At 42.0% G+C, this 21,806-nt stretch overlaps 1 non-coding gene across 1 annotated transcript; it reads right to left on the bottom strand.

Moving 5' to 3' along the window:
* Positions 1–4,949: 4,949 nt before the first annotated feature.
* trnar-acg (transfer RNA arginine (anticodon ACG)) lies at positions 4,950–5,022 on the bottom strand. Its single transcript has one exon. It is a non-coding gene; the product is annotated as a tRNA-Arg (tRNA).
* Positions 5,023–21,806: the final 16,784 nt, after the last annotated feature.

The following is a 21,806-nucleotide window of genomic DNA, read 5'->3' on the forward strand; positions in this document are numbered from 1 at the left end:
GAAGAGTTTCACTTATGAAGATAGTTTAGACGGACTGGGCTCTCACAAAGATGTTCTCTTTTTTAAAAAGAAACGGAGCTGTACTTTTTCTCAAGGATAATGTCTCTTGATACCTTTTTTATCAAAGGCATTTTAAAACAGTTCGGGCTCCGAATCGGATGAAGTGTTACAGAGATGAAACTGTTCACTGTCAGGCCTTTCGTTTCTCTGTAAACTGCTGAGGCTTAAGGCCAAAGATTTAATGTTTTAGAAATGGAAAAAGAGTGGTCATTCTGAAAAGTTGAATTCCGGTTTTTAGATCCTGCAGCAGTGGTGCACTAACTGATAACCTCTCTCCTTCTGCCCTTCTAATTTTTAACCCTAAGCTTCTGTTTCATTTTTACTGTTTTTAAGGTACGTTTTTTAAGGATTGTTGTGTATTTTCAGAACAGCATAAGTAAGTCTGCTTTGGATAGACTAAGTTCTATGGGTATTCTATATTCTGTTGTTTGTTTTTCAATCCGTCATTTTATGAATATTTTTTGTAACCAGCTTACTCGGGTAATTTTCACTGTACGCTTTAAGAAAAAAATATAACGTTACGGTCTGGGTTGTCTGCTTAACAACGTTTTGAATGGTTTAGCCTCGTCCATAATAAATTGGGAGGTAGCTGATGGATTAACAGAGCAACTGATAGGTGCTTGCGTCTTTATTTCTGGTGTTGATTTGGATTAGGGTAGGCAATGCCGAGGAAAGCAATGTCTCATTTAGGTACAAAGAGTTGTCTTGCTATGGACGATGTAAAGTTGGTAGTTTTACAATAAATAATTCAGGCCGGGCTTCTGGAGTTAGCAGACATACTGGGGTTGTATTTGCCTCTTTCTGTGAGGAAAGGAGAGATAATTCCCGCAATAGCTCAGCATTTAACTCAGCTGGGAAATCCATGAGAATCTGTAGAGATGGTTAAAATTTATTTGAAAATGAAGCAGCTTGAGTTAGACTCGAGAAATAAGGAAAGGACACCAGATTTGAAGCAGTTTGCGATACGATTTTAAGTAGAAAGAGGGAAGAAGAGAGAGCAGCAGAGCAGAGAGAAAGGGAGACAGGGTTTGAACTTCAGAAATGGGCAATTATTAAAGGAATTTACCTTAAAGGGCTGGAGATAAATGCTGAAGATAAACTTAATCTGGAAGAGCATATTGTTAAAACGGCAAGGTTAGCAGCTGAAATGGTTGATTGTTATGAAGTGGTTCATAAAACAAGAATGGGCTTCCTGAATCATTTTAAGTCTGAGGGATAGAAATTGGGGCAAAGAGAAATCCTCACGTGGAAAGGGAAAGTTAAATTTCTGTGAAAATCATTAGGATAACTTATCACAGGGTAAATAGGAAACACTTGAAGGGAACAAGATCTGAGGTTTTCATTGCAATAAAGTAGACCACATGAATCAGTGTTGGAGAACTAGGGAAAGCACTGGAAAGTCAGATGCAGGGAAACTAAACAAGCCTGGATGTTTTGTTGCCATGGCATTAGAAAGTACAGTGGAGGGTGGAAAGCTGCATCAGAGTGCACAAGCCGATCAGAGGTTTGTAAGGGGGAAGTGCCAGATCTGCTTTAATAATATACCTGCAAAGTTAAAGTTCATTTACCTTGGCCAGGGGTAGCAGATAGAGAGGTAACAATATTGAGGGACACAGGATCGTGCCTGTCTGTGATTCAGAAGGAGGGATAAATATGTACTCCTGAAGAACTATGTATATGGGAATTCATGGTGGGACGAAAAATTGCTGAGTTATGTACAGTCTGGCGAGAGTGGGCAGAAAGAGTGGGGAATTTCTGGTGGGAGGTCTGGACAAAGTCTCAGCTCCAAGAATACAATTTGTGCTTGCAAATGATATAGCTCAATCACCTGTAAGGGTGCTGCCTACTCCAGATGAAAAGCCAGTCGAGATGCAGGCAAGTGCAGCAATGCTGGACGTTTATCAAGGAATTTTCCCAGATTGTGTCTTAACGCGATCACAGAGTCACAAGCTGAAGCAGGAGAAATCAAAAGGCACGGATATGGAAGCTGAAATATGATTACAATTTTTTTTTGTCAGGTAAGTGGGACACAGCAGGGGACAAGAGTTAAAAATGCAAGTATATTCAGCTCTGCGATGCTACTGAGTTCAAGCAGAAATATGAATAATTAAAGCAGTTGGATCAGAAGACATGTACTTGGAAGGAGAGTGAATGCATCCCCGTGTGATATTACTTTGCAAATGATATGTTAAGGAGGAAGTGGAGAGCAACACATATTCAAGCAAATGGAAATGGGCAGAATTTATTTTTCCAGTAGGGTACAGAAAAGTGGTGCTGCGAGTGCCGCATGTGCCACAAATTGGAGGGTACGTAGGCGTGATGAAAATGGAGGCTAAAATACAAAGACATTTTTACGGCCTGGATTGCAGAGGAATGCATTTGAATTTTGCCAGACGTATCATACACTTCAACTAATAGGAAAACCAAAGGAAATAATAAAGCCTGCACCTTTAATATCTATACCAGCGTTCGAGGAATCTTTCTTAAGTGTCTTCATTCATTGTGAAGTTTCCCTACATCCAGTAAAAGATGGGAATAAGTATTAATTAACAGAAAAAGGATGTATTGACGAGATTTCCAAATGTTGTTCAATCGTGCAATATGACAGCTAAAAGGATAGTGGACGAATTCCGGTTTTTTAAAAAACTAGATGAAGACTACCATCAGAGATACAATTAGCTCAAGGGTCAAACTTCACGTCCAAACTTTTCAAGGAGTGTATAGATAGCTTGGAAATAAAACGATTCAAATCTACTGTGTACAATCTAGAATCACAGGGTGCACTGGAAAGGTGACGTCAATTATTAAAGACTATATTGAGGTTTTATGGTTCGGAGTAGCCAGATTATTTCCATAAGGGAGTTGCGTCAGTGCTGTTTGCGATCAGAGATGTACCAGAAGAATCCAACAAACTAAGTCCATCTGAAACCAATTTTGGGCATAAAGTAAGAGGACCATTAAAATTTATTAAGGAAATTTAATAAGTCAGATTACAGAGACCACGCATTTGGATGATGTGTCAAATTTTAGAGTTGAACTAAATAATGTTGGGGAGATGTTGAGACAGTATTAAAAAGTATCGCAGCAAATGGTGAAGCAGGAAGTGTATGAGAAATCAAAAAATCACAATTGAGCCGCTGGGAATAATGCAATTATTTAAAATTCATTAATCGGTGAAACTTTAAAGCAAGGTTTAAAAGACCTTATCAAATTGAGAGGAAATTGAGTGAGGTTAGCTACTTGATAGGACTCCAGTCATGAAGGAATCTCACAGAATATGATGGGAATATGCTCTAACGGTATTTTGGTCGAGAACGAACGCAAGAGGAGAATGCGTTATTGACTACGACACACTGGGAAGAACCAATATCAGGGAATTCTGCATTGGACGTTCCTGAAATAAAATTGGACAATGCAAAAGTTGTCCAAAATTGGTAAAGTTATTCAGTTATCTTCCAGAAGAAAATCGAAAGAGTTATTACTGTTGCATGGGGAGATCTGCTGAAATATACTGGGAATTAATAATCTAATTGTAGATTATGTAAATATAGGAGATGCTGTTCTGACTCTGTAACATCCTTGCAGGCATAACCCTTTAAAGTTGTACAAGTTCATAAGGAGATGTCACGTATGCACCAAAACGGCAGAGCCGAAGTGAGTTTCAATGAATAGATTTCACCCAACATCATGGTGCCAAAGCCAGATAAGACCCAACAGTTATGTGTGGACTATCACAAAATCAATGTTGTTAGAAAGACTGATGTGTATACATATCTGCAGTTGGAGGACTGTGTGGAAAAGATTGGAGGAGCAACTTACATTTCTAAATTGGACTTCCACAAAGGTTACTGGTCGTGAACTTTTTCAGGAAGATCAAAGGCAATTTTATAACGCCAACTGGCCTGCAGAAATTTAAAGTAATGCCGTTTGTACGAAAAACACTTCAGCCACATTTCAGAGGTTAACTGACAGGGTAATTGCCGAATACGCAACTGATTGGTCTATATTGTGCCTGGTGACTTTTAGTCTCTCGTGTATTGAATATTTACAGCATTTATCGGGCTTTTTTGATCGAATTCGGAAGCCAAACTGATTTGTAAACCTAGCTGAAAGTGAATCTGCCAAAGCTAAAGTCACCTTCCTGGGCTATGTCGTTGAACACAGACAAATAGCCCCACGGGATGCGAAATCGAAAGTTACAGGGGACGTTTACACATTGTTGACGAAAAGAGCAGCACTACGGTTCCCCGGATTGAGTGGCTTTTACTGAAAGTTTGTGCTGAATGTTCGCAGTGGGACTACTCCACTCACTGGACTGTTAAAAACAGGCAAGAAATTTCAGTGAACACAAGACTTTCAAAATGTTGTTTTTCTCAGAGCAGAGCTGATTGTGAGGAGACATGATTGACGTGTACGAAATAATGAGGAGCAAGGAATTACAGATTGAAGGAAACATTTGCTCTTGATCGATCACCAGGTTTTGTCGATTTCAGATAAAATGCAGAAAGCTTTGAATAGACTGGTAGGAAAACTTTACCGGTCAGGGGGTGGCAGACACTGGAACTCACACTCCATAAAGATCAGTTGGACAGTTAACCCTTCATTTTTCTCTGATTCCACTGGCCAAAGAGTTTCGAAAAATGCTCAAAGCAGAGCATCACCGCGAGCAACAGTTATTCGATCGCTGGCTTTATGAAATGGAAAGGTGCCCATGAGCAACGTGCACGACTATTCGGCTTCCCTCCTGTGATGACGCTGGAACATTGACTCTCATGTTCTCAGGGACATGTAATGAAGGTATTATCGTTCCTGCAGATGACGAGCTCATACCTTATTTCGCCTTTAGAAAAAAAACAGTTTTTAAACGAGATTAACGTCTGCCCTTCCTGCAAGCCAGGTAGGATTCGAACCTACAGTCTCCTGATCCGTAGTCAGGCGCGTTATCCATTGCGCCACTGGCCCGATGCACAGCCACAGGCTTAAGAGCCGTGATGTTAATACGGACACGGTTAATAGCAGTCATGTTCACCAGTTGAACAAGCAATAAAGCTAATCACTGTCACTGCTTCAGTCTAATCTTCATCACCTTTCAAAGCAGCGAATTTAAAAAAAAAAAAAAGGCCTCATGAAGTTTCCATTCACACTCTGTCTGATCAGTCATTTAATGGAATCACTGCTGATCTGATGAATTTCGAATCCACTTCTTCAGCATAACTGACGTGAACGTGAGCCTAATCACCACATTGTATATACCAGTTAACTTTCAGAGGTTTCGAGTACAGTAACGACTTTTGCGAGTATGGAGGAAGTGAATACTGTGAACAGAGCAAAAAAATCCCTTCATGGAAATTAATCCAGTGTAAAGTGAACCATATATAGAACGGCAGATGACGTAAACATTCCTCTGCATCACTCTGCACAGTGCTTCTCCAATAATTGATTCTTTGCAGAAGTCTTCTTTGTAATTTAGACTGTCCCAGTTGTAAATACTCTTTCAATCCACAAACAAGTATCCTCCTGAAAACTACTTACTTAAGATTAAAATAGTTGACTATCTATTCGACCAGCTGATGTCCCAAAGTTCCGTGTTCCATGTCAATACAAGTTCTTGCAGATGAAATTGGAGCTCCCAGCCTGATGTCCCACTGCTTCTTGATGCGTGGGAATTGAAGCCGCCGTCGATAAGGCGGGAGCTTTTAGCCTCGATATTTCACGGGCGCCTCTGTATCATCAGAGAATGGCACTACGCTCACCGATTGCACATTCGCAGCCACATGCTCGCGCTGAACGCCATTACCATTTCCAATTAGTTTTGGGTGCAGTGCGACTCAATTTGTCTGATTCCACGCCCTTGAACTGGGATTATATGACATGCCATTATATGATTACGTCAATAAGTGAGGAAATTGGTGAAGTAACCGATGTTAAAATACAGTGTTATTGAGAAATACATTTCAGCCATACCCTGCAGTATCCCATGACCTTTTGAAGTTTTGCAGATATCTCGCTAACGTCATATCCTACAACCTCAGTGTTGCAATCTCTATAGTCTCTCCGGACATAGAAGCTATATATTCAACCGAATCTGAGTTCCCACATCTCAGTCATTCTTTGACAAGTATTCCTTTGTGCGTGTGGTTCTGTTCTTGGCATAACCTCTGCCACGATCCTTATGGCTTTTTGCATCTTGCTTTTCCATGTGGCGCCAGGATCATGAAATGGTTCTTCCTTGGCATTGTCAACACAGCAAGTTCTCCTCGAATCACTGTCACAGCAATCGGCATTTTTCCCGTTTTACTCCATGTAATATGTGCTTAACAAACGCTGAGAAAACTAATCTTTGTTTTACATGAAAATACTCTACGTGGTGATATGTTTCCTTCTTCAAACACACGCTGTCTCACATCTTTGCGTTTCACATATCATAACCACCCTTTATCGGAGAAATCTCTCCCTCCCACAAGAACTAACTCGCCTAAACGTCCACCCTCCCATTTCACTGAGGTATTGCGCAATATAATACTCACATTTACACTGTTCATTCTGTACTGCTGCGGTCACTGTTTTGGGTGAAAGTGCTCATTCCCATGGTCGGCATCTTCAAGCAATTCAATCCATTTAGATGCAGCTGTTCTATGATTAATCCTCGTGGAGCAGCTTTTACTGACACGGACAATAGATTACTGGACTATCGGGCTCAGGATAAGTGCACAGCGCAGGATTGAGCAAAAGATGTTTTATTGGAAACGACAGGTTTCTGTGGCTTTCTCCAGTCGTTTATTTCATTTGTTCATTCGGTTCCCCCGAAATATTGCGTGCAGTTCTGCATCTCACATTACAGTAGTCATGTGATCGCACTGGAAACTGTGCAGAAATTGACCAAACTGAAAAGTTTAGGTTATGAAAACAGATTGTTTTGACTGGGGTTGTTTTCTTAAGGCAGAGGAAACTGTGACGATACTTGTTTCATATGCACTAAGTAATGAGCGACATGGACAATGCAAGCTAAAAGAAACGTTTCCTCTTGACCGATCAATAGGGGCATAAACTGAAGTTAAGAGGTGGAAAGGGTTGGGGAGATATGCAGAAAAATCTCATCAGCAAGCGTATGGTTGAATCTGGATTCACTCTATGAAGAGATGCACAGAGGCGAACCCACATCACCTTCAGAAATACACGGATCTGAACTTGAGTTGTGTATGCAAACAAGGGTAAGTGATGAAAATGAATAAAGATAGTTAAGCGATTGCATCTGACGAAACCATGTACAACGACCTTGAGGGCTGTCATTCTACACATACGTGGTATTCGTGTAGCTGTCCGTGGTGGCGAGCAGTTCCATTTTTTTTTTGCATCCTTCGCTGTGACCCGGCTTTGATTCTCAGTCCGGGAGTTGGGGTTTATTTCGATTCTGACAACAACATCAGCAAAAGCAGACCACCTGCAAGTGGAGTGTTCTTAGTACCTCGGATCAATTAATGACATCGAGAAATGAGAGACGATATCCCAGTCTCTTAAAGAAGGGGGACGTTGCCTCGGCAGTCTCTGCTCATTCAAACAGTTCACTCTCCATTCTCCTCTGATTCTGATTCCTAACGATTTTCCCAAAATTGTCAAAGCTGAGACTTGGCTCTGTGTCTTGTTTCCTTCACAATCGCAGGTGCCACAGTGAACCTCGGAAGGTTAACAGGTGTAAAGGGCAGCGTGAGTGACGAATTCACCTTCCCCTCCCTGTGATGACTCTGGGATATTGACTCTGACGTTAGCAGGGACATTTAATGAAAGGGCCCTTGACCCTGCAGTTCAAGGTGCAAAACTCAATTGGGCTTCAGAACAGTCAGTTATTAGTGCAATAAAGTCAGCGCTGCCCGCAAGCCAGGTTGGAATCGAAACTCCACTCAGCAGATCCGGAGTTCGGCACGTTATCCATTGTGCCACTAGCCCGATGTATGTGCTACGTTGTGCGGTAAGTTAGCTTGTATGTGAATTTGAAGCCTGCCAGTCTTGCTCTTGAACCAAGTCGAAATCTTAACTACAATTTTTGGACCATAAAAAAGCGTATTATCCACTGTGACACTGCGCTTGCGCGTGCTTGAGGTTGGTATTCTCCAGAGTTGTGATCTAAACACGACATGACCAATCGTACTCATGTTCACAAGTTGAATAACCAGGAAAGATAACCACTGTTACTGCTTCATTCCAATCATCCACTCATTGCGCAGTGGGAGGTTTTGCAACGAAAAGACATTCATCCTCATGAAACTTCCATTCACTTTGTGTCTACTCAGCCATTCAATGGTATCTCCGCTCATCTGATGAATTTCAAATTCACTTCACTGATTTTGCTCCATCATTCTTGATAAACTAATGCCTAATCACAACATCGCATTCAAGCTAATTTTCGAAGTTTGAAAGTACTTTAACGACCTCTGCGAGTTTACAAGAAATTCGATAAAATGAAATGAGCAAAAAAAAACCCTTCCTGCCAGAGCAGAGTTAGCCATATGAGAAAGGTTAGAGAGCGAAAACATTACCTCCGTTTCTCTCTGTGCAGATGTCAATATAAGCTTCTCCAGGTAAAGTTGGAACTACCGGCTTGATGTCCCAGTGCTCCCAGCTTCTTGTCAATGGAGGCTGCTGCAGTTCACGTTGGAGCTCCCAGGCTGATGCGACGTATAACACGTCAATAGAATCTGCTCCACGCGATGTTGGAACTTCCAGTTCCCGGCATTTCAATTCACTCTATACTTTCAACGAAATACTTCACACTCACTGATTTCATTACTGAACCCATATCTGCTGACTCATCCCCATCCCCATTTCCAGTTTGATCTTCGCTGTTGCACCATACAGTTTTTCGTATTCCAGGCTTGAAACCTCGCACTATATGATATTCCACACCAGTGGTCACTTGCTTGCATGACGAAATTGGTTAAGAAACCGAAGGAAAACTACATTTCTTTTGCAGAAATACGTTCCAGCAATTCCCTGCACTATTCCCTGACGCTTTCATTTTCTGGAGAACTATATCAATCTTCGCCTTCAATAAACTAAGTGATGAAATATCCATCAGCTCTGGAGATACTAAAGTTAACTATTCAGCCCACCATGATTTTGCATGTCTCAGTCACTGTTTGTCAAGTATTACTACTGTTCATGTAGTCCTGTTCCTAACATATCCTCTGCCACTATCTTTGCTGCTTTTTGCATCATGCTATTCCATGTGGTGCCGGTATCGTGCAATGTTAGCACTTGGCGTAGTGGCAGCAGAAAGATCATCTCCAATTTGACTTCCAGTATTGTCACTTGTTACCGTTTTATGCAGAGTAAGACATGCTTAACAAAAGCAGGAGCGAATCAATCTTTTTTGACATGAAAATATTCGTCGAGGTGATGATTTTGCTCCTTCAAACCCTCGCCCTTTCACATCTCTGCTGCCTATGTCTCAGGATTCATACCCACCAATTCTGGGAGATTTCTCCCCATCCCACGATCAGTAACCCTGATTTAGGTCGTTCCTCCAATTTCCCTGAGGCATTTGGCAATCAAGCACTCGCATTGACATTGTTCAGGCTGTGCAGCTGCAGTAAATGTTGTTGGGTGAACGTGACCCAATCCCACAATTAGGACCTTAAAACCAATCGATCCATTTACATACTGCTGTTGTGATATCAGTGCTCATGTAGCAATTTTTACTGACATGTACCGGAGATCACTAGAAGATCATGCTCAGAAAAAAGGGCACAATGCAGTATTCAGCAAAGGGTGCTTTTTTTGGAAACGATCAGTTTCTCTGATTTAATTTCAATGGAGAAGAGGAGATTGTGAGGAAACATGATTGAAATTTGCGAAACAATGAGAGATGAAGGCATATTAGCCTGAAAGAAATGGTATCTCTCGGTCAAACGCCATGTGGCGTAGACTAAATGTAAGATACAGAAAGTTTTCAGTATATAAGCAGTAAAAACTTTATCCACCAGTGGTGGTGGATAAATCTGCAACTCATTATGATGAAATCAACACAACCTTCTGAGGTATTCAGTCTGTATTTATCATGCTACGTCATACAAGGCAAAGAGATGGAAAATGGAATGAGGATAGTGAAGCGGTTGTTTCTGCAAAGAACGCGTCCAACACATTTGAGAGCTGTCACTCTACGTGCGTCTGACCGCTGTACTCGTCCCTGGTCGTGTCGTGGTTCTGAATTGGCACTTTTACCACTGCAGCCCGGGTTCAATTCCCCGTAAGGGCTGTTTTGTTCAGCATCAACAGCTGGGCATCTGTGATAGGATTCCTTTCAATGCTTCGAATCAATCAATGTCTCCACGAACATCAGAGTCAATGTTCCAGCCTCTTAAAGAAGCAGATGGTGCTTCGGCACTCCATGAACCAACATGAGACTGAGATATTTATTTTGTTTCCTTGCCATTTCGAGGAGCCGCAGTGATTGGGTCGATGGCTCAGTGAAATTGAAAAGTGCCGATTCGCAGTGTGTGGGACTATTTGGTCTTCCTCACTTGTGATGACGCGGCGACATTGACTGTGATGTTCTCCGGGACGTGTACTGAAAGAGATTCTCGTGTCTGCATATCAGGAGCTCAAACTTCATCTCGGCTTCATAACAATGAGGAAAATTAGGTTGTAAGTGTAATAAATACCTGCATTAACCTCGAGCTCGAGAGGAGTGAAACCTACAATGTTCAGATCTGGAGTCAGGCAAGTTAGACTTTGCGCCACTTGTCCCACGTGTTCTTCACGCTTTCATGCTTCAGAGTTGTGATGTTAACATGGACAGGAGAAATAGCTGTCATATTCAAAAATTTAACCAGGCAAGAAAATCAACACCTCTGCTTCAGTCCAATCCTCCCCACTTCGTGTTTCAGCGCGATTCATAATGAAAACATATCTATCATGATGAAGTTTCCATTCAGCCTCTTGTCTGTTCAGCCATTGAATGGGATCATCGGTGATTCTGTAAATTTAAACATTAGTTCCCTGCTTTTCCTCCATAAATCAAGATAAACTCGAGCATAATGGCAACATCAAATAGAGTCATAGAGTCAGAGAGATGTACAGCATGGAAACAGACCCTTTGGTCCTACTCGTCCATTTTGACCAGATATCCCAACCCAATCTAGTCCCATCTGCCATCACCCCGTCCATATCCCTCCAAACCCTTTCTATTCGTATATCCATCCAAATGCCTCTTAAATATTGCAATTGTACCAGCCTCCACCACTTCCTTTGGCAGCACATTCCATACACTTATCACTCTCTGTGTGATAAAGTTGCCCCGTCGGTCTCATATATATCTTTCCACTTTCACCCTAAAGCTATGCACTCTAATTTTGGACTCACAGACCCCAGAGAAAAGCTTTTTTTCTATTTATCCTATCTTTGACCCTCATAATTTTGAAAACCTCTAATAAGTCACCCCTCAGCCTCCGACGCTCCAGGGAAAACAGCCCCAGCCTGTTAAGCCTCTCCCTATATTGCAAATCCTCCAACCCTGGCAAAATCCTCATATTTGCTTTCTGAACCCTTTCAAATTTCGTAACTTCTTTCCAATGGGAAGGAGACCAGATAAGCACGCAATATTCCAACAGTGGCCTAACCAATGTCTTGTACAGCCGCAACATTACCACCCAACTCATGTATTCAATACTCTGACCAATAAAGGAAAGCGTGCTAAAAGCCTTCTTCACTATCCTATCTACCTGCGACTCCACTTTCCAGTTAAATTTCAAATATCAGAATCCTATGAACCTGCACTCCAAGGTCTCTTTGTTCAGTAACACTCCCTCGGACATTACCATTAAGTGTTGAAGTCCCGTTATGATTTGCTTTCCCAAAATGCAGCACCTCACATTTATCTGAATTAAACTCCATCTGCCACTTCTCAGCCGAATGGCCGAACTGTTCAAGATCCTGTTCTAATCTGTGGTAACTCACTTTGCTGTCCACTACACCTCCAAATAAATGACAAAAAGTAGAGAACCCAGCACCGATCCTTGTAGCACTCCACTGGTCACGGGACTCCAGTCTGAAAAACAACCCTCCAGCACCAAACTCGGTCCTCCCACTTTGAGCTAATTATATACCGTTAATTATTTGAAGTTTAGTTTGCTGGAATGACGTGCGTGCGTTTTCAGGAAATGTAATATCATGACACGAGCTGAAAATCGCTTGCTGCAATTTAAACAAATACGCAGTCAGTCTTATGATAAAAGTCAGAAAAAGAAAATATTGCCTGCATTTCTTTCTGCACAGATTCTCCTCCACGAGCTGTATCTTTCCCACATTTTCCCTTATTTTTGGGAGATTTCCTTGGGACAGGTATTGACTGAATCTACAAACATGGTTCCTGCTAAATACTAATTTAATTCAGATTAAAATAACTGAGTATCCTTTCTCCCAACTTGATGTCTCATTGCTCCGTGCTGCTTATCAATACAATCTGCTCCAGGGGAGGTTGGAACTTCCAGCCTGCTGCCACAATGCCCCTGGTTTATGCCAACAGAAGCTGCTCCATATAAGTTGGAGGTCCCAATCTGATATCACAATGCTCCTTGCTCCATGTCAACAGAAGTTCCTACAGGTGAGTGTGGAGTCCCAGCCCCGGCATTTCATGCACCTTTACACCGTCACAGCGGGTTCATCCTCATGCCCATTTCCAGTTTGATCTTCGCTGCTGCGCCATTCAGTCTCTCTTAGTTTAGCCCCGGGAACATGAGATTATATGATATTCCACAACATTGGTTACTTATGTGGAATATCACAATTCTCCATTTCATAAATCAGAATTCACGCCCACACATTTTCAGAGATTTGCCTCACTTCCATGGTCACTAACCCTCCTTTACATCGCTCCGTCCATTTCACAGAGCCATTCCATAATCTAACGCGCACATTGGCACCGTTCTATCTGTGCTGCTGCTGTCACTCTTGATGGGTAAACGTGTCCGATCCCAACATCGTGAACATGAAACCACTCGATCCATTTCAATCCCGGTGGTTGTGAAATCAATCATCATGTTGGAGCCTTCTACTGTCATGGACCAGAGATGACCTGCTACCAATTTGTCTTGACTTCCTGCCACTAAGCCAGTATGGCACCTCACTCTCTGCGTTTCCATTAATGCCACAGACGTTGATCTTTGAACCAGTTTTCGAGGAGAAAGTGAGGACTGCAGATGCTGGAGATCAGAGCTGAAAATGTGTTGCTGGAAAAGCGCAGCAAGTCAGGCAGCATCCAAGGAGCAGGAGAATCGACGTTTCAGCATGCCAGAAACGTCGATTCTCCTGCTCCTTGGATTCTGCCTGACCTGCTGCCCTTTACCAGCAACACATTTTCAGCTTTTAACCAGTTTGCCATGGTAAAATAAACACACACCAGGTCAACCATACTAGTCTAATTCTTGTGTTAGGTGGCTTTCAATCTGATGTTAAGCTGACTGCTTTGTGATCGCTACTACCATGATGCTCTCCCGACGCCATTCCTCCTATTGTGCTCCTCTTGTTGGTCTTGCCATGACTGATCAAAACAGTGCTCTTGAAATCACTTCAAAAATCATTTCGCATTACAATGACACACTACATTGGAGTTGTGAAAATCCACTGTTATTTCTACCCTTTTATTTGATCATTATTGATAGATGAACTGCCATTAGCTCCACTATACCGCTAAGTTGTTCTGGTCTCTGTGGCATTCTTCCAGCACTGTCACTGCATTTTTTGTTCCTTCGCTGAATTTTTACAGTCGCGTTTAATATTCATTTAAGACATCGTTCCTCACAACTGCAATTTTTCAATGGAGCAAACTCGCCAGCCTTTTCATTTAAAGTCCCCTCTAATGATATCAAAGGGGGAAAAATGAGAGTTTCAGCAGCAGACGAAATGAGATTCGGACGAGTTATCAATGTCAGCGTGTGGGGCACATGTGATCATGGTGATGATAAGATCCAATAGCGCAACCCAGCAGCTTTCATGCTAACATTTGTTTGGTGTTAGCTGCACAAATTGCCAGAGTCATTTCCCTTAATTTCGCAATCTGTCTTTTTGTTTTTGATTTTTGTTTTCCTCCTGTAGTTCTCCTTTGATGGCAGTAACTCTGTCTGACGTTCAAAATGCCTACCATTCTTATACCCCAGAATCAGATTATCTCATTGGTTCGATGTTGGGAGAATAATAAATTCGAAATCGATTGGCTTTTAGTTTACAGAGACGTAATTGAATCTCGATGGTTAAAGTTGAATTGTCGTCAAAATGGCAACCAACTCAGGTACCTATTTCACAGCCAAATGTTATATATTTTCAATTTTCCAGTAAACTCTGACACTGCTCTCGTAAGCTGTCAGTGTAGAACAACATTCTACCTCTCTTCAAGGTACAGCACAAAATTTCAACTTCATAACCCTCTGCAATTCCACATCAGGCTGTAACTGCCCCACCACACGCAAAACCAGAAATGCAGACCTCAAACAAAGGACAGTTATAAGTGAATAAAGGAGTAGTAAAATGTGCCATGTCACAATCAAAGTGAAACAGGGGATAGAGAAAGATACTGGACTTGCCAGCACACAGAAAATAGTCAAGTATTTTGGAAGAATCTACATCATAGTCATGAGAATGATTTGATCTAATTTTTTTAGATAACATGGTGATGTAGTAGAACTCCACATTAACGCCAAGAGCAGTAGCCCGTAGTGTTTAGTGAAATGCAACACTGCTTCAGACTCTCTCATTCACTGTAAAATCCATATTTGTCAGTGGGGGAGTAAGGAGCGTTCGAATACAGAGAAAAGAAGTAGAGGAGTGGGAAGAGCACAGAGGAATGTTGGGCTGGAAGCAGTGGTGGATTAATGGGGTGTAAGACCATGGATGGATTTGAAAACAAATCTGAGAATTATAAAATCAGTGGAGAGTCATCCTGGGAACCAATGCAGATCAGTGAGTTTTATTTAGTCAGAACAGAAGGGAAGTCAAGGAGGAAATGACAAGCAGTTAGCTTAACATCTGTCAAATGAAAGCTTCTCAATGTTTTTTTTTAATAAAGTTGTTGAGCAAGACACTTGGAGAAAGAAAATCAATGGTATGACGAAAATTCAAGATACTTTGCGAAAAGGTAGTCAGATTTAACCAGATTATTGAAGTTCTTTGTGGAGCTATCATGTGCTATGGATAAATTGCCATTTACTGACCCATTCGTGAGGCTGTCAAACCTCACTTGAAGGCTCCTACCATCCTCCTCACAATATACATTCCGATCCAGTTGGTGTCATCAACAAGTTTGGACAAATTACAACAGGTCAAAATGTCCAAATCATGTATAATAGTTGGGAACAATTTGGTTCAAACATTGAATCATAGAATCCCTGCAATGCAGTCGCTGCAATGAGGCGCGACACTCTCCCTATAATGCTGCATGTCGCATGGCCAATCCACCTAGCCTGTGCATTCCTGGATATAATGGGCAATTCACCTGAACCGTGAATGTTCGTACTGTGTGCAGAAATAGCAGCATCCGCAGGAATCCCACGCAGACACTGAGAATGTGTACACTTCATGTTGGCAATCGCGTGACGGTGGAATTGAACCCCGGTCTCGAGCACTGTGAGGCAGCAGTGCTGTCACTGATCCTTGTGGTACTCCACCAGTAACAGAACACCAACCTGAGAAAAGTGCGCTTATTCCTACTCTATGCTTTCCAGCTGGTAAACAATCCTTAATGAATGCTGGTACGTTTACAACAACCACATTGTATTTCGTGAAGTTGTGTGGGACCGGGTGAAAAGCCTCCTGAACAAGCAAAACAGTGAGGTACCAACGTGAATTCCACTCCACAGGAGACGTTGCAGAGATCGCATAGCTTGAAAGATGACTCCCAGCGCATCCACATTGTCTCATTGTCTTCCTCTTTCTTCAACATTTTGGGATGAAGCCTGTCTGGTCTAATTGACTCAAACTTTAGTCCACTTAACTTTTGAAGTACGACCTCTTTCCTGTTCTTATTTGTTTTGCCCCTTGTTTCATATTTTTGGGACATTTAATCTCCTGATGAAGGGCTTCTGATTGGATGTTGACTGACCGCCTTTGTTTTTCCAGTACCACATTATTCGACACTAATTGCAAGCATTTGCGATCCTCACTTTCTCCTTTTCCACAATCCTGACATTTGCAAAGTTTCTCACTGTGCTGATTCGCTTTGCGTCTTGCCAGGCCAGATGATTAGCTGAAGCCTCGCCCACACACACGTGCTCTGCTTCTCCCCACTTTCAACGAAGTTTGTACCTTTCCTGTTCAGAACACCATACTATTCAGGTTCGGATAAATGATCTGGCTCCGTCAGACTCTGCTGTGATCTTTGATCCAAATTTGCTGAGTGCAAATCAATCCTTCTAACACCGTGTAAAATTGATTTGAAGCATATAATTGTGAGAGAACCCATTCAAACATGCTCGGTCAAGTGCCTAAACAACTATTTATGTGGCTCAGTGTCAAGTGTTGCCTTTTCACATTCCTGTGAATCATTTTAGACATTTTGACAGATGGAAGACGGGGTAGAATTATAATCTTATGTTGTTGATTTGGATATCCATTGCAATTCCTTCATCATTTCCAGGTGTTTAACCTTTAACTCCTCACCTGCCAGTAATCTGGTACCACGTGAACTACGTGGACTGCAACAGTTCAAGAAGATAAACCATCGACTTCTACATAACCAGTTGGAGATTGACAATATCAGCCAGTCTTGCTCATGAAAGGGCTGGAGAATGGGGTGAACTAATCTGCTCAGGAAACCAGCATGGCCACGATGCGCCGAATTACCTTGTGTTGCAATCATTCGATAATTGTGACTAAAATTAAAGAAAAAAAGACTCACACAGGAGGCCATGGATCTGTTTCTGTATCCACCACTCAGTAAGAAAGCAGCTAATCGTTGGAACATCTGTACTTTTAGACTCAGTGCTGTGAGAAACACCTGCAAGAAAATAATAGCAAAATACTGCAGCAGCTGAATTTTTTTTTAAATGAAACAGGCTATGCTGGAATAGCTTAGCTGGTCGGGTTTTATGTGCATGGAAAGAAGATAGATGAATGTTTTAGCGTGCGCAGACAGACATCAGGAAATAAAAATGAAGCAGATTTTCTACACCCTTATGATCTGAGAAGCAGAAGGAAAATGGAATTGATTTGTGACAGTCAAGGCTTTGGGGATGGTAATTGGTGGAAAACTCACAAAGACACAGTCGACAAGAGTTATGGTAAAATAACAAAAAGGGGTATCTAAAATTAATCACTGTCAATCCAGGTAAGAAATTCAGAAGACACAAATATACCTTGGGTTGGGTTTGATCTGTGTAAATACTCTCCTCTGAACTCACTAAAATGCAGTTTCATAAACCCTTCTCTACCAGTCCAGAAGAGAAATTCACAATCATTGTGTCCTGGTCACAGTCTTGTTTCATGTACTCTGCTGTACTGTAAAGTTGGCAGGCGTTATCCCAAGTCCAAATGGCACTCCGTCAGCTCCAGTAACACCGGATCCATTGCTCACGCCAACTGAACATGCTTAAGAGAGGATAAAGCAAACATGACGGACAAGAGAAGTCAGGGAGAGCGCAGAAACAAAAGAAAAACACACCATCTGGTATAGATTAGTGAAACCTAGAGCATTTGGTAGGGTTCAATAACGATCAGAGAACAACTGAAATGGCAAGATGAGCTATTAAGATTTAGTACGTAAGTGTGTGAACTTGAAATATAAAGAATGGTGCAAGAGTTTGTTCACATAAGTAAAAGGTTACAGAGAGAATAGTAAGGTAAAACAATGACTGCAGATGCTGGAAACCAGATTCTTGAGTAGACTGGTGCTGGAAAAGCACAGCAGTTCAGGCTGCATCCGAGTAGCAGGAAATTCCGACGTTTCCGGCAAAAGCCCTTCATCAGGAGTACAGGCAGAGAGCCTGAAGGGTGGAGAGATAAATGTGAGGAGGGTGGGGGTGGGGAGAAAGTAGAATAGAATACAATAGGTGAGTGTGGGTGGGGATGAAGGTGACAGGGCAGTGAGGAGAGTGGGGGAAGGTAGCTTCAGGGCAGAGGAAATGACCTGGGAGTTGCAGTGGAAGAGGACTCCCTGAGATTCTTGCACAGAGAGGTGGAAAATTTCTTCAAGGCAGGCATCCTTGCAAGAGGATTCGCAGTAAGGTTAAAGTCAACTCGGTAAAAACAATTACTGCAGATGCTGGAAACCAGATTCTGGAGTAGAGTGGTGCTGGAAAAGCACAGCAGTTCAGGCATCTTCCGAGGAGCAGGAAAATCTGACGCTTCGGGCAAAAGCCCTTCATCAGCAATTCAGTCAGAGCGCATGAACGGTGGAGAGACAACAGAGAGAAGATTGCAAATTGGTGCACTGGAGAAGACGTAATGGGGAAAAACGAAATGGTGCAGTTTAACAAGTACTTTGCATCAGTTTTCACAGTGGAAGACAACAACAAAATATGTGAATTAAGAGACACGGAGGGAAGAAGTGAATGAAATGCCAACAATAACCAGAAGATGCTAGGGAAGCTGCAAGGTCTGAACGGAGTAAGTCACTGAGACCAGATGGACTGCATTCCTGATTTCTGAAGGAGATTGCTGAGGAGATTGTGGAAGCATTGGTCGTGATCAATCAGGAATCATCGGCGTCAGGGTGGGTCCAAGATGAGTGGAAATTTTTAAATGCAACACCCCTGCTGAAAGAAAGGGGAGAGGCAGACACAGACTACTGTCGGCCATGCTAACGACAGTGTTGCACAGTATTTGGAAATGGATGGTAAAATACAGCAAAGTCTGCATGTCTTCATCAAGTCGACGTCATGTCTGACAGCTATGCTAGATCTCTTTGCGGAAGTACCAAGTCAGTTCGGCAAAGCAGAGCCAGTGGGCGTGATCTAATTCAATACTCATAAGTCATGTAATAAGGTGCCATACAGCAGACTGCTAAATAAGGTAAAAGCATGCTATTAGTCACAAGGAGGGGATTGGCTGACTGGCTGGGTGAGGACAGAGGGGTCTTTTACAGAATGGCAGCTACTGATTTTTTAAGATTTGCACAGCCATCGGTGTTGGGAGCATAATTATTCACGTTACACGTAGTTGGAGAGACAGGTCGTGTCAAGAAAGCTGGGAAACTTCATAACATGCTAGGCAGGCACAGAGAGTGGGCAAATAAGTGGCAAATGCAATACAAAATGGGATGCGTCAGGTTATGCGGTATGAGAGGAAGAAGGCAGGCTTCGACTAATTTCTGTTCACGGAAAGCCTTCAGAAATCCGAAGCACAAAGTGACTTGGGAGCCCTAGATCAGGCAGGTTCAGTTGGAATTAAGGAAGGAAAATTCAATTTTATAATTCATATCAACGGGCCTCGAATACAAGAGCAGAGATGTCCAGTTGAGCATTTACATAGTCGTGGTCAGACTGCATTTGGAATATTCCAGGAAATTAGCCCCGATATCTAAGGGTATTTCAGAGTCATACAGCAGTTTAGCAGACCATTCACTCCATATATACCATGCGGAACTCATTGCCAAATTAAAATAGACCCGCCTGCCTGCCGTTGGCCCAAAAACTTCCAATACATTCCTGATCAGTTACTTATCCAAATGACTTTTAAATAATTTAACTGTAGTTGCATCCATCTCTTCCTCTAGCGGTTTATTGCACACAGTGACCAAAGGGTGTATAACAAAAGCTGCCATTCATGTCCTTTATAAATCTTCCTGCTCGTACTTTAAACATATGCCCCTGGATTCGAAGTCCCTCACCTTTGATAGTAATCTTATCTATGCTCCTCGTGATCTTACAAATCTCTATAAGGCCAAACGTCGAAGTCCTCTGCTCCAGTGAAAAAGAAACCGCAGCCTATTTGTATAACAGAAGACTTCCATTCATGACATCATCCTGGTAAATACTTTCTGAACCCTCTCCAATATAATAAAATCCTTCTCGTAACGAGGAAACAAGAACTGTACACAATACTCCAGAAGATATGATGACATTGGATAGGGTCCGAAGAAGGTTTAAAAGAATGATCCTGGGGGGAAGAAATGCTTGTCATAAAATGTTGAAAACTCGGGGGCTGTACTTGATGCAGTTTAGAAGTTTGAGGAGGATCTGATTGAAACTTACACAGAGGGGCAATTAAAGTGGCTGTGGAGAAGTTTTTCAACTAGCACGAGAGACCAGGAGCTGACTGCACAGTATAGAGAGAAAGGGTGACCATTTTGAAGTGATATGCGGAGGAATTTCTTCAGCAAGAGGCTAGTCATTCTTTAGAACCCTTTGCCGTAGAGGGCTTAGTGGTCAAGTCATTGCAATTTTTCAAGACAGACATAGATAGGTCCCTGATTGATGAGAGGATCAACAGTTACAGGAGATGGCAGAAAGCCGAAGAATGAGGTTGAGAAACATATCAACCATGACCAAATATTGGAGAGGTCTTGATGGGTTGAATGGCCTAATTCTGCTCCTTTATCATGTGGCCTTCTCGCTATTGCGTGTGTCTTTAATCTGCCCATAGACTGAGGAAGTCAGATCAGTAACAATACTATGGAGGAGACTTACGTGGTGTATGTATGAGATGGTTTTCTGAGTCGTTACATTAAGGACACAAATGGAGGACAGAGCATCCTTGATTACGTACTGTTTAATGGCTATTGGAGAGATCGCTTAGTCGGCTGGTCGACGAAATTTCGATGAAGAATGACAGCAGCAGCATGTGCACAGTTCTCGTACTGGTCTCATGAAGTCCCCACATTTTCACCTTGTGCCTGAGGCGCAACGACTCTCAGATTAAAGCACCATCAGTCAAATCGCGCGATCTCTCTCTCTCTCTCTCTCTCTCTCTCTCTCTCTCTCCCCCCCCCCCCCCCCCCCCCACCTCTCTCTCTCTCTCTAATGAGTCAGCGGGCCTGGGAATATGTCAACTTTGATTTGAAAGCTTTATTTGTATATATGTCAAGGAATAATTGACAATCTATCTCGAAGGTATACCTCAGGAAGATTGAAGAAGTCAGTGAGAGAACTCTTCATTAAAGTCGAGAGTGATAGAGCTGACTCAGATTATGAGCCGAAATCTAAATAGAAGAAATGATACTGATATAAAGCGTGAGCACGGTACAACGAATTGTGGAACAGAACCTAAAGGGATGACAAGCATTTCAAAAACATTTGCAGGAACTGCAACTGCTTATCACTCCTGTCTGACAGGAGAAACGTGGCCATGTCATGGCTAACAAGCGATATTAGGCGTAGTATTGCACTCAAGGAGCCTTATAAATTGGCTGAAAATAGCAGCAAACATCAGATATCAGCAGAAGATGAAGAAAGAATTAATATAGAACGAAAACTTCGTTTAACAGTTAGCATATAATGAATTGTTAAAGCTCCTGAAGGTATATGAATTGAGATAAAAAAACGATTATTGAAAACAAATCCCTTACAATGAGAAACAGAGGATGTTATAACGTGGGATAAATATATAGCACACCAAATAAATATGTATATTGGTTCTGTCATCACAGATGATAAAAGTAATATTCCTAAACTACTTGGAAGAAAAAGAGAGAGAGAAACTGAAAGAAATCAGTATTATCAGGGAGATAGTGTTGTGGAAATTGATGAGATTAAAAGACAGTAAATTCCACCAACTGCGAATCAAACAGCAGTGTACTTAAAGCCACCCTAAATGCAGTGAATGCG

The sequence above is a fragment of the Chiloscyllium plagiosum genome, unplaced genomic scaffold, assembly GCF_037043375.1.
Source record: "Chiloscyllium plagiosum isolate Xiang-an unplaced genomic scaffold, Cpla_swu_hap1 HiC_scaffold_29, whole genome shotgun sequence".
Taxonomy (NCBI): domain Eukaryota; kingdom Metazoa; phylum Chordata; class Chondrichthyes; order Orectolobiformes; family Hemiscylliidae; genus Chiloscyllium; species Chiloscyllium plagiosum.